General features: G+C 35.5%; 1 protein-coding gene across 1 annotated transcript in view; it reads right to left on the bottom strand.

Annotated features, from left to right (window-relative positions):
• Positions 1 to 2,226, bottom strand: part of LOC137627711 (protein mono-ADP-ribosyltransferase PARP12-like) — a 51,056-nt gene extending 48,830 nt beyond the window's left edge. Inside the window, exon 1 of the mRNA XM_068358957.1 lies at positions 1,685 to 2,226. The gene's annotated coding sequence lies outside the window, so the exon portion shown is untranslated. The remainder of the gene's footprint in view (positions 1 to 1,684) is intronic.
• Positions 2,227 to 12,540: the final 10,314 nt, after the last annotated feature.

The raw sequence follows: 12,540 nt of genomic DNA, 5'->3' as shown, positions 1-12,540 counted from the left end.
TGCATGTATATTTATATATAAATATATATGAACAAACCATATATATACCATATATAGGCTACATTAATATGTATATACAGTATATATGTATACGTACAACTACAAATATATATATATATATATATATATATATATATATATATATATATATACAAATATATATAATATATATATATATGCATAAAACACATGCACCCATACACACATATTTATATATATATATATTTACAAGGCTGGTCTTCATGAAAATAGAATATTCTATTCACATATATAATTTGTGCATTTAAGAGATGTATAGCCAGCTCGTAAGGCGAGTTCCACTCACGTAGGATTAAGTAAATGTATGTAAATTACATAAGACTGTCGTCATTCCTTCAAGAGTATTTGCATTCATTTCTGAATACGTAAATTTACGTTATTTTAAAGAATAAAATTTTCATTTCATGTACTTTTTTAACGAAGTCTTATGTAACTTATTAAAAGGTATGCAGTATGACACACACGCTAGGGATTACAACATGTTTCCACGTGGTTAGTATTCCAGGAAGGTTCTCAACTAAAAATTATTCTTTCTTTTTAAATGTTACGAAAGGTGGTAGGCGGAGTTAGTTTAGAGAGAGTTGCCTCAAAAACAATGTTAGTTCCAATACCTCAAATTGCTAGTTGTCAACCTTATGCTATATATATATATATATATATATATATATATAAATAAATCTTGCACATTTATACATGTTTTTCATATTCAAATAAGCCATATACTTTTGATACAATAATGTCAGGATTCTTTTAACGACGTCGGGATCAGAGCCCCAGGCAAAATCCCACAAAGATAAGAGCTTGTGACTGGCCGGGAGTCGAACCCTGGTCCGGCAAACTTGTACAGACAGTGACTACCACTGGGCTGGTCACGAGCTCTTGTCTTTGTGTGATTTCGCATGAGGCTCTGATCCCGAGGTCGTTAAGAGAATCCAGACATTAATGTATATATATCATCAACGACTAATATTAAGGTGTAAATTAAGTATAAAATATCAAATTGAAATGGGGAAGTATGTTTACATTGATAATTCATTGATCACCAAGCTAGCCAATCTCAACTCTGTTCCTTCCTAATACGGCCGCATTCTTGACTTCTGTGCTGCCCCTGGCCATTATGAGTAAAACTGCATCAAGAAGTTGGATATCTGTTTTTTTCATGAAAACACGAGTCGACATATCTACCAAATTTAATTATATATATATATATATATATATATATATATATATATATATATATATATATATATATATATAATGAATGGTTTTCTATTTTTAATAATATACGAATTGCTGATCTTGACAAACTTATTCTTCATGTTCGTCATGATTCTTTATCAAAGTCATCTTGTTAAAATATTATTTTCACACATGTTTAGGAAGCTTTTCCGCGACATGTTAACTAACGTAAAGTCACTTTGGAAAATACGTTGTTAACGCGCGCAGAGAGAGAGAGAGAGAGAGAGAGAGAGAGAGAGAGAGAGAGAGAGAGAGAGAGAGAGAGAGAATATTATCTAATCACGACCACAACACATTTTAGTTAGTAGTCAAATAATATAATCAGAACCAAATCACCAAAGAATTACAATGGCCATAACAATCAAATCATTAATTTTCATTAATACCTCAGATAGAGTTATCCTACCTTTTAATGATAGCAGGTTACAGGCTTCCCATGAATATCATACTGCACTGAAAAGCTTGTTTTGCGCGTGTTGGCCTATACACTTTAAGAGACAAGAACACCAGCCGTTGGTATTGTAGATTTCTTAACAATTCAAGATATCGATATCCCTCTTGAAACTATCACTATTTATTGCACTCGGGATAAACTTATGTCACGTCCTACTAATAACTTTTAAAGATTCTGTCACAAAATCCAGAAAAGAATATGTAAATAAGAAATTCCTCTGTATTCTACGAGTAAGTGATGTCTACTCATCAGCTGTTGTGAACTGCGCAAGGCTATCGTCAACACTCAACAGTAACTGAATGGGATGGGGACTGGGGAGGTCATACCGGCCCACCATGAGTGGGGTCGAGAGAGAGAGAGGGAGGGTCTCATACGGAGTGAGGCAACCGTGAGGGTGGAGGCTAGAGGGGGTCTGGCTGAGACGAGACCTACAAGTTCGGTACGCGTGAAAGACTCGAGCAACGAATGTTCGTTTGCTCCTTATATATGACGACTATCTTCGAAATTACTCATCGTGTCGTCATTTCTTCACTGCATCCGGCAACATCATAATCATGTATTGTTTACTTGTCTGAGTTATTATTGTCATAAAGAGAAGTAAAAAGAAAAAAAAAATGTCTAGACCAAACTTGCTGTAGGGTAATTGAAGTTTGATTCTATTTTCGTCAAGTTGGTGAGTTAGCAACAAGTTTGTTTTGGCATGCAACTGAGAGACGGTCACGGCAGCTCCTCATTGCGCGGACGCAGACACAGGACAGGCACAATGTCGCACTTACAACTACAAGTATGAAGGGCGTGCCGGGCCCGGCGTAGATGGACAGTGTTCGTGACGTAGGAGAGAAATAGAGACTGTAGGTGATCCTGATTAAATTACCAAATCTCGCAGTTGCTTCGTGATGCATTCATGTTTCTTTATTTCCTTTTAAGTTCGTAGTTTGCACCACCATTTTTTTTCTTTAGAATTTGGTTCTTGTATGCGTTTGGTTATTAGCATTTCTATGGTAAATATTAAAATAAAAAATACCACTCGTAAGGGAAATGAAAAGTAGAGAAAAATTTTGGAGTATATAGGTAGGCCTATATACTGTCATATATATCAGGAAATAAAACTAATATAGGCTACTATATGAATTGAATATATTATTATTATTATTATTATTATTAGCAGCTAAACTACAACCCTAGTTGGAAAATCAGGCTGCTATAAGCCCAAGGGCTTCAAAATGGAAAAATGTTACCGTGAGGGAAGGAAACAAGGAAATAAACAAACTACAAGAGAAGTAATGATCAATTTAAATAAAATATTTCAAGAACTGTAACAACATTAAGGCTTTCATGTTTATAAACTTTAACTTTCAAAAATAAGAAAAATAGAAATAACAGAATAGTTTGCCCGAGTGTACCCTCAAACAAGAGAACTCTATCAGAAGACCGTGAATAACCATGGTACAAAGGTTATGGCACTGCCCAAGACTAGAGAACAATGGTTAGATTTTGGAGTGTTCTAGAAGAGCTGCTTACCATGGCTGAATAGTCTCTACCCTTACCAAAATGAAAATAGCCACTGAACAATTACAGTGCAGTAGTTACATCCGTGAGCGAAGAAGAGTTGATTGGGAAACTCAGCGTTGTCAGGTGGATGAGGACAGGAGAATGTGGAAAGAGTAGGCCAGAGTATTCGGTGCACACACACACACACACACACATATATATATATATATATATATATATATATATATATATATATATATATATATATATATAAGGTGGATGAGGACAGGAGAATGTGGAAAGAGTAGGCCAGAGTATTCGGTGCACACACACACACACACACACACACACATATATATATATATATATATATATATATATATATATATATATATATATATATATATATATATATATATATATATATATAGGTGTGTGTGTGAATGATATATTTACAAAACAAATTCAATTACTGTTCAATACTCCGTATATGATTTACCATTTCTCATTTGTCATAATATTATGTTTCCATCTTGTTCCTTTGTAGCTTACCTCCTTTCTTTCCAACCTCATATCAGTTTCTGCTTACTTGAACGCTGAATTGTTTCGCAGGCTCAAGCGCCGGGTTATTTAACCCCAAGTCTTAAATAATAACAGGTATTAGCCTTATAAATCCCCCCCCCCCGTATCTGGCTGCAATCCGTTTTTATTCACATTCTAGATCAAATCTCACTTCCTTTATCTTGTTTTGATACGTAGGCACTCTACAGTGCCAAGTTGTCAGATATAACTTCACAAATCAGATGCAATCTCTTTCTGTTACTCTAACTCACTCGCTAGGTTAAATGGTATAAAATCAAATAGATACAAACAGAGAAATTCAAATATCATGCACTCAAACTTACACTCATATCCATACAGCATGGGAAGAAAGCTACGTTTAGTTAAACACAACGAACGTTACGGTACAAGTACAATGTTATTGCCTCAAATTTAATATTAAGCTGATAACATATTTTGATAAATTAATCAATATGCATTTCTTTCACTCGCTACACGAAAATCGCGATCTTGCTACCGACGCACGACTCTCGGGCCGTCTTTCATGTAACGATACTTATATTATGTCTAGGTTGTTATAATACAATTACTTCTCGTGTGACTTCTATCTTTTAAAATAAGAAAATATGATTTCACCGTATTCTTTTTCTCCTTAAGAGGGGATTTTGTCGGATGGGTAAAGTCCACTGACCTCGAGCAAAAGTAGGTTAAATGTTGATCTATTAATTGTTCTAGACAATTGAAAAAGCAGAGTGCTCCAGACAAAAGATTATTAGCCCAGTGCGGATTCCAAATAGAGAAGTAACGGTTAGACTTTAAAGGAGATATTAAAAGAAGTTAATATGTATTAAAATTATTAACAGTGTTAGATCGATAGGTGATATGACCTGAAATGAACGGCAGAATTTTCATCTTCATCCATTATCTTTTTTTTTTCTTTTATCGTTCTGTCTCACCAGACCTGGCTTGGTGAGCTCATACTCTTGTTGCTCTAAAGATGGCCCACGTTCAAACAACCAGAACAGCTCCAGTAGGATGGTTTGAGACTTTGAACGTGCGGAGGAAAATTACACACACACACACACACACACACACACACACACACTCAAAGAGAGAGAGAGAGAGAGAGGGAGAGAGAGAGAGAGCGCCCTTTCATTCTTCTTAGAAATTTAATCGTTTTATATTTTGAAAATAATTATCACAAAATTCATCATATCGTTTTATTTGAATTTCTTATTCCATTTATATACAATTAATCCTTAAACATTGTTTGAACTGACTATTCATATAAATTTTTGTCAGGCATGAATATCCGTTGTATGCATTATCAAAAGTAGCTCCATCCTCTATTTGTTTGTGTGTGTGTAATATATGTTGTCGTGATTACTATATCATCTTAATAGCACTTCTTGGACCACCACTCAATGATAAATGGCTTTGGACACACAATTTTGGAGTAATAGGGGATGATTTCCTTATTATATTTTCTTCCATAGGAAAGAATTATATTGTTTTTCCTGATGTTTCTTCTTGTACTCCTGTCAAATTATCAAATCGGTTCTTCTCAGTCCTTTCTAGGACAAATAACCTGAAATTTAGCTCAAAAGTTGAGTGGGCAAGTACCCATGTGCGTTTTAATTAATTTTTTGATACATAGCTTTTAGATAAGATTATGAATTTTTTTTTTTTTGGGGGGGGGGTATTTTCTGACAAAAATGTATATTGAGGTCTCCTGTGGCCTAGTATTACAACCGAATGCTATGAAAATCGGCACGGAGGTGCCATAGATGAATACCAATTGAAAGTCATGGACATTTTTGGTATACGTTTGTTCAAAATGGTTGATTTTGCCATTTCTATTCAATTTTATACAAAAAATTTACATTTTCTGTTCCTGTGCCTTCATATTTACACCAAATGAGCTGAAATTTCGTAAGAGGGTACATTGGATGTATGTCCACAGGATGTAAGTCACGTGGTTTCGTATACAGTACATCACTTCAAAATAATCAATTTCAGTGATTTTCCACAATTAAAAAAATGCTTCTATGTTCTGCTATTTAAATCATATTGACCTGAAAATTGGTATGGAAGTGCTCCTTTAGGGTGATGTGACGGTAAAACTATCTGGGATCCATTTCTGGAAAAGATTAATATGGGCGAATCCATAGTTGCATGGGGAGGGAGATGGAGTGAAATATGTTGTATTTGCTTGGCAAATGTTGCCTTTCTAGTTTTTCTTCGATTTCGTTCAAGAGCCGTGTAATTGGGGTCAACTTTTGTGTATGGGCCACTTGGTTCCGCCCCCTACAAACATATTCTTAGAGCTAATAGTTTAATTTGCTATATTCATTCCACCAGTTTAAGTTTTCAGATTTAAAGTGCACCATCAGTCAACCTAAGTAATTATCATATTGTTTCCAAAATTATTGGTGAAAATAGTTGATGTGAAGGAAATTCAATAAATGTGTGCAGCTGTACATTATTTGAATTATGGTGGGTTATATAAGATGTAGGGATTGGAAAAACCTACACTACTAACACATTGTTTAGTATAAAATTATTGATTGACAGTATTTAGACCTGGACATATTGGTCACTTCCAACGAACCCCCTTCTCGCATTGCGATTGCTCAATGCTCACTTCGTAAAGGGCCGAGTTAGCTTTACAGGCAAAGGGAAATGTTCCCTTAACCTTGACTCTTCCCATTGTTACGACTTTATTCGCCGTTTCAGGAGCTGATGCCCGACTCCTTGTCAGTGTCCCCCTCCAAGCTCTTCTCCTGATATCTCCTGTTCAATTCGTGTTTTACATATCATTTCGTATTTTTGTTTATAAAATAATCTAAACATATGGAATATGCAATGCCATGTAAAATATCATCATCTGATAATTTTTTCATGTTTTAAAAAGTATCAACTTGAAGGTTCTCATATTAACTGTAAGACCTTTAAACCTCGAACAGGTGGAGGTGGTAGTAGAAGGATATAATAAGAGAGCAGTTAGAGATGATTATGAAGTGATGGCAATTGGATGATCGTAACGCAAATAGTGACAAGGTTCGCTTATCAATATTTATGAGGTGGAGATATTAATACCCTCACTGATAACAGTTAATATCAGTGGTTCCAACTCTCCATAAAGACTGGTATATCATGTTATAGCATTACTCATATTATTGTTTATGTTCTGAATAATAGTTTTGAGGGGAAGTTTTAGGGTACTGGTTTTTTATGAGAAAATGTGAGACACACCCATGAATGACTGATGCGCATTCCAAACGTCAGTAGTCCTGACAGCCAGATATATGTTGCCATGGTGTAAGTTTCATCATCATCATCATCTCATCCTACTCCTATTGAAACAAAGGGACCCGATCAGATTTCGCCAGTCGTCTCTACCTTAAGCTTTTAAATCAATACTTTTCCAATCATCATCTACTTCACGCTTCATAGTCTCATCCATGTAGGATGGGTCTTCCAACTCTTCTAGTGCCTTGTTAAGCCCAGTTAAAAGTTTGTTGAACCAATCTCTCTTTGGAGTGCGAAGAGCATGTCCAAACCACCTCTATGTACCCCACATTATGATGTCATCCACATATTGTTATTCATTGCTGATTAGGGTTAGCTACATTATATGTGTTAGTCTTACTGATTGTGTTTATATCGTATGCTTGGAATATATATATATATATATATATATATATATATATATATATATATATATATATATATATATATATATGGTAAAGTTGTAGAGATGGCAGAAACAAGCAAAACCAACTCTGTAGACAATATAACTTGTAGCTTAACAAGAATAGATAATAATGATAATAATAATAGAGGGCAGATTGTGGGTGGGAGTGTGATGTTCTGCCGTCAGAATTGGAGTATCAACTTGCACAGTCTAAACGGGGATATCAAGATAATGAACAAATCATTGCAACATCCATAGCTGACTCAAAAAATGTTTTAGGGAACTGTCATAGGAGAATTGTATCTCGTGTGTACTCCACAGACAACCAGACGGCGACTGAGGGAACACGCGATTATCTATCATATTTCAGCAGTCAAAAAACCTCTAAAAGAATGGCACCATGACATCCGTCTAGGATTTGATCAGCAACCTCTCATTGATGAAACTGATTATGGATAAAATGTAATCTTTATTGACGAAACTTACTTTATGCCAATGAAGGTCAGAGCAAGTCATGTCTGGTGATGCATTGGTATAAGATATGATGTTGGCAATATTCAGGAGAGAGCCATGAGTGGAAAGGTTGGGGTAAGTTACTAGGACTGGAAGTCGAGTTAGGGCATAGTCAGAACTGGTAAGGGTAAGGGTGAAGTGCTCTTAGAATGCCGGGTAATATATATTGCTTCTATATGTCATGCTCCCAATACTAAGAGCCATGGCAATCCCTGACAGTACTCTCATCATATTTGTCTAAGACAATTGCTGCATACACAGCCCACACTATGACCGAGTGGCTCACAAGTCACCCTGAAATTCAGATAATGGACTAGCCTGTTAAAGGCTGTGGTATTAACCTCTATACAGAATCTATGGGGGATAATGAGACAAAAAATACAGATGGGACCAGAATGGATATGTGATGTATGGGAATCTGTGTGACGTAGATCAAACATTTGTGAATGGCTCATAGCCTCCATGTCAACTCATCTAAACAAGGAAATAGACTCTTTTGTTTGTTGGACCTGCTATTGATACAGATATTGTTATGCAGAAATGAGTATTTATATTTGTAAAGTGTTTGAAGGTGCACAGTAAGTAATAATCTACAGTACCTCTAGTCTGGAACTTATGTGTAATTTTACATGCCCTATAATGTCTGTGATGCATCCAATTGAATTGTTGCCTATGTTGTTCACTTGTTATATTACATGTAATAAAACATGGATTCAGTGTGTGGTATAAACTTCAATTTGGTTGGCTCCTCTTCATATTCTTCAGTTATAATATTCTCACTGGCAATCGTCTACTTTCACCTTTTCCTCAGCCTCTTTGGCTCGTCGGTATGTTTTTCCTTCAAAAGCTTAAGCTGCTTTATCTTATCCTTTTTTATGGTTTCTTGGTCAAGCTGGGACTTCTTTGCAACTTCTTCTTGCTCAAAGTTGGGCTTTTCAGCAACTTTTGGCCTTCCCTTAGGGTATTCTCTTCAGCAATTTGAGAAGCTGCACTGTTCATCTGATTTTGGATATGTAATTCATTTAACAGTTTAATGCCAACATAAGATTCAGTTGATGCATCTGAGATATATGAAGAACAATTGCTGTGATAAAAATAACAGGCGATATGGTACCTTATATAATTGCCGTTCAGCTGTGTCTATACACTATTCTCAGCATTCTTGATCCATCTTGAACTATATGTCTAAAGCCAAAAAATGTAGTCTGCTTTTCTTTATGACTTCTTATTACCTTTTCAATATCCTCTTGGGTATCCAGCGTATCAATTTAAAGCTTGTGGACACTGAAGTAATTATCAAACTGCTCTATAAAATTTTCCAAAGCTTCCCTAGTAATGTGTAAATCATCTGTGCTTCTCAAGAAGACCTTGATTTCATTCCTTTTTCTTTTATAACTTCCGAGGCAGTGGATGTTTGAGCCTTTAAATGCTGGTATCTGAAACAACCTTGGGTCATACATCATAGATTTCAGCCCGCTCATCAGTATCTACTTTCTCAATCCTTCTCTTGATCCAAGAGGTTACATGTTCACGGAAACAGGCTGATGTCTTCAGCAGTAACTACAGTATCTTAGTGGTATGTCAGTTGAAATACGTATCCTGTGTCATTATCCATTTCACTTGATGAGAGCCATTCGTACTTCACATAATGATCTCTATAAAAATACATAAGATATTTTAATTTCACCGTGATTCTGGTGAAACCTCATTACGGGGTGGAACCCCTCCCCCCAAGAAAAAGAAGGTATTACGTGATATGATTACTTTCTTCCTTAAATTTTGTTCTAGAGATTTCTAAGAGTATCCTTATGTTTTTCTAGGTGTGATAAAACTTGAATATAGTGGCAGATCACTGCACTCTGTGTTCAGTTTGTCCATAAATAATATAAATTTTCTATGCCAAAGGAAGTATTTCCGCCTTTGTGTAAGTTCACAATACTGACAACTCTTGTCATGACATCACTCATCTGCAATAATTTGCTTCATATGGCCTCTGTGAATAATGCAGTGCAGTATGATGCGATGCCCTACATTTTTCTTTAAAAGCCCAACTAACCCTACATTATTGCCAACCATAGCTATCGCACCATCAGTTACAATGCAGGAACACTTTTTAAACCCTCCATATTTATTGATTACAGATTTGAGGGAAACATATATATCATAGCCTCTGCTATCATCATTCAATGACTGCATCCTGACATGTTCTTCGTGTACCACAAACTCTTCGTCAATGGTGCCGGCAAATATGAATAGCTGGTTTGTGTCACATTAGTGCTGTCATCTAAATCCAGTGATAAGTACTTGTAATATTTCATTATATTTTTAAGTTTCACAGAAACATGCTGATCAAGTTCAGTCACTCTTCTTGCAACTGTATGATGAGATAAGGACATACTTTCAAATTTCTCTGCTACCAGGTACTTTTTCTTCAGCAAACTCTTGTGCTCTATTACTGCACACTGATTTATCAATTCTTCCTCCCTAAATTTTTTTTTAAATCTTACAAGTACCAAAGTAACTCTATAGGAAGCAGTAAAATTAGCTGTTTGTGGTTTTCAGTAGTTATGCAGCCCATGCTTTAGCTGTCGACCTTTGCCATTCAAGATATTTAATAAATCGCCCAGTGATTTTCTCATAAATTGAGCATACTTTCCTTTGTATAATATCTCATAATGCCTTCGACCGATATGTTCATTAACAACTGAGCCTATTTGCTGCCACACAATATTCCTTCCACTTCATATCATATGTTCTGTTCACATCAGAGCACTTTTTTTTTCTTTAGTTTGACTCATTATTGAAAGACGTTATGAATAAAAGTGCTTAACTGCAAATCAGAGGCAAGCTGAAAACTATTCGAAACTTCAGGGGCTCTATCACGATCTAATCACGGGGTTGTCATTAATTCTTCTTACATTTATAATAGTTATTGTTATTATTATTATTCTATGTACCGTCTAAAGGAAACTAAAGATTGCCATTGTATGCATGTTATGGAGAGAGAGAGAGAGAGAGAGAGAGAGAGAGAGAGAGAGAGAGAGAGAGAGAGAGAGAGAGAGAGAGGTTTAACCACAAAAAATCCCATTGCCGAAATGTGGCCCGCAGGCCTGTAGTTGGACCACCCTGTTATAGAGTGCAAAGTGTATAAAGTGCAGTCTTTTGCAGATGCTGATATCGGCAGAATGAAGGGCCGAGAAAGTCACCGAAGGTACGATGGTAGTATATATATATATATATATATATATATATATATATATATATATATATATATATAAAGACGTAAATATATATTTATATATATGTATATATAAATATATATGAAGGCATAAATATATATATATATATATATATATATATATATATATATATATATATATATATATAAAGTAACGAGAACTACGGGTGTGGTGTAAATGCCCTCTAAATCTTGATGAGGTCACTGGCAGGAGGGTGACAGATTGGGTTTAAGGCAATAGACAAGACGTCTTTTCGGCTTTTACTCTTGATGCCTGGCGGTTGATCTTACTGGAATTAGTATGGACTGGCAGGGGTCACTCATGTTAGTTAGATATGCACTGCACATCACAAGGAATTGGTAATCCTTTGATGAATTCTGCCAGTGAATCCCCTATGTATCTACAGTCCATGGAAAGGGAAAATGACAGAATGGCCCCCAATCCCAGGCGTAGCGGTTCATAAATACTCAAGAAAAATTGAAAATTGTTTATTGGAATGTTAGAAACATGAATCAGATTGGGAAGTTTCAGCAAGTGGAGAATGAATTTATGAAATATAGTTTGGATATCTTGACCCTAAGTGAAACACGTTGCAAAGGGATTAGTAAGGAAATCTTAGACCAAGGCAATATATATTTCTGCTCAAGAAGAACAGATGGAGTTAGAAGAGAAGGGGTAGGAATAATGATTACACCAAGAGCAGAAAAGGTACTAACAGAATGGAGAGTTGTAAATAGTAGATTGTTACTTACAAACTTCAAGTCAAAGCAATGCAATATGAGTATCATAGTTTGCTATGCACCAACAAGTGATTCCCCCGACGAAAGGAAAGAGGAATACCATGAAGAACTGCAGAGTGTAATAGATGAGATTCTGGAGAGAGATATGAAAATTATGATTGGTGACTTCAATGCTAAAGTAGGAAGGAATAATCAAGGTATAGAGTATGTGATGGGTGTTTAGGGTCTTGGCGAAGTTGCAAATTAAAATGGGGCACACTTTATAAGTTTTTGTTCAACAAATAATCTTGTTATTGGAGGTACTCTTTTCCGGCACATGGACATCCACAAATATACGGGGACTTCACCATGTAGCAATTACAAAAATCAAATAGATTACATAGCCATTAATGAATAGAGAAAGAGTACTTTGAGAAATGTAAGAGGCTATAGAATTGTATATATTGGTAGTTAGCATCAGCTCCTCTTTGCCACACTAAAGTTAATACTGAAAGACCCCAATAGAAATGTAGATAGAATTCCTAGGTTTGATACAACTAAGCTTCGAGAAGATTAGCACAGAGAAAC

The sequence above is a fragment of the Palaemon carinicauda genome, chromosome 35, assembly GCF_036898095.1.
Source record: "Palaemon carinicauda isolate YSFRI2023 chromosome 35, ASM3689809v2, whole genome shotgun sequence".
In the NCBI taxonomy this organism is placed as follows: domain Eukaryota; kingdom Metazoa; phylum Arthropoda; class Malacostraca; order Decapoda; family Palaemonidae; genus Palaemon; species Palaemon carinicauda.
Note: the sequence above shows the minus strand (reverse complement) of the source record. Positions and strands in the feature narration are given on the sequence as shown.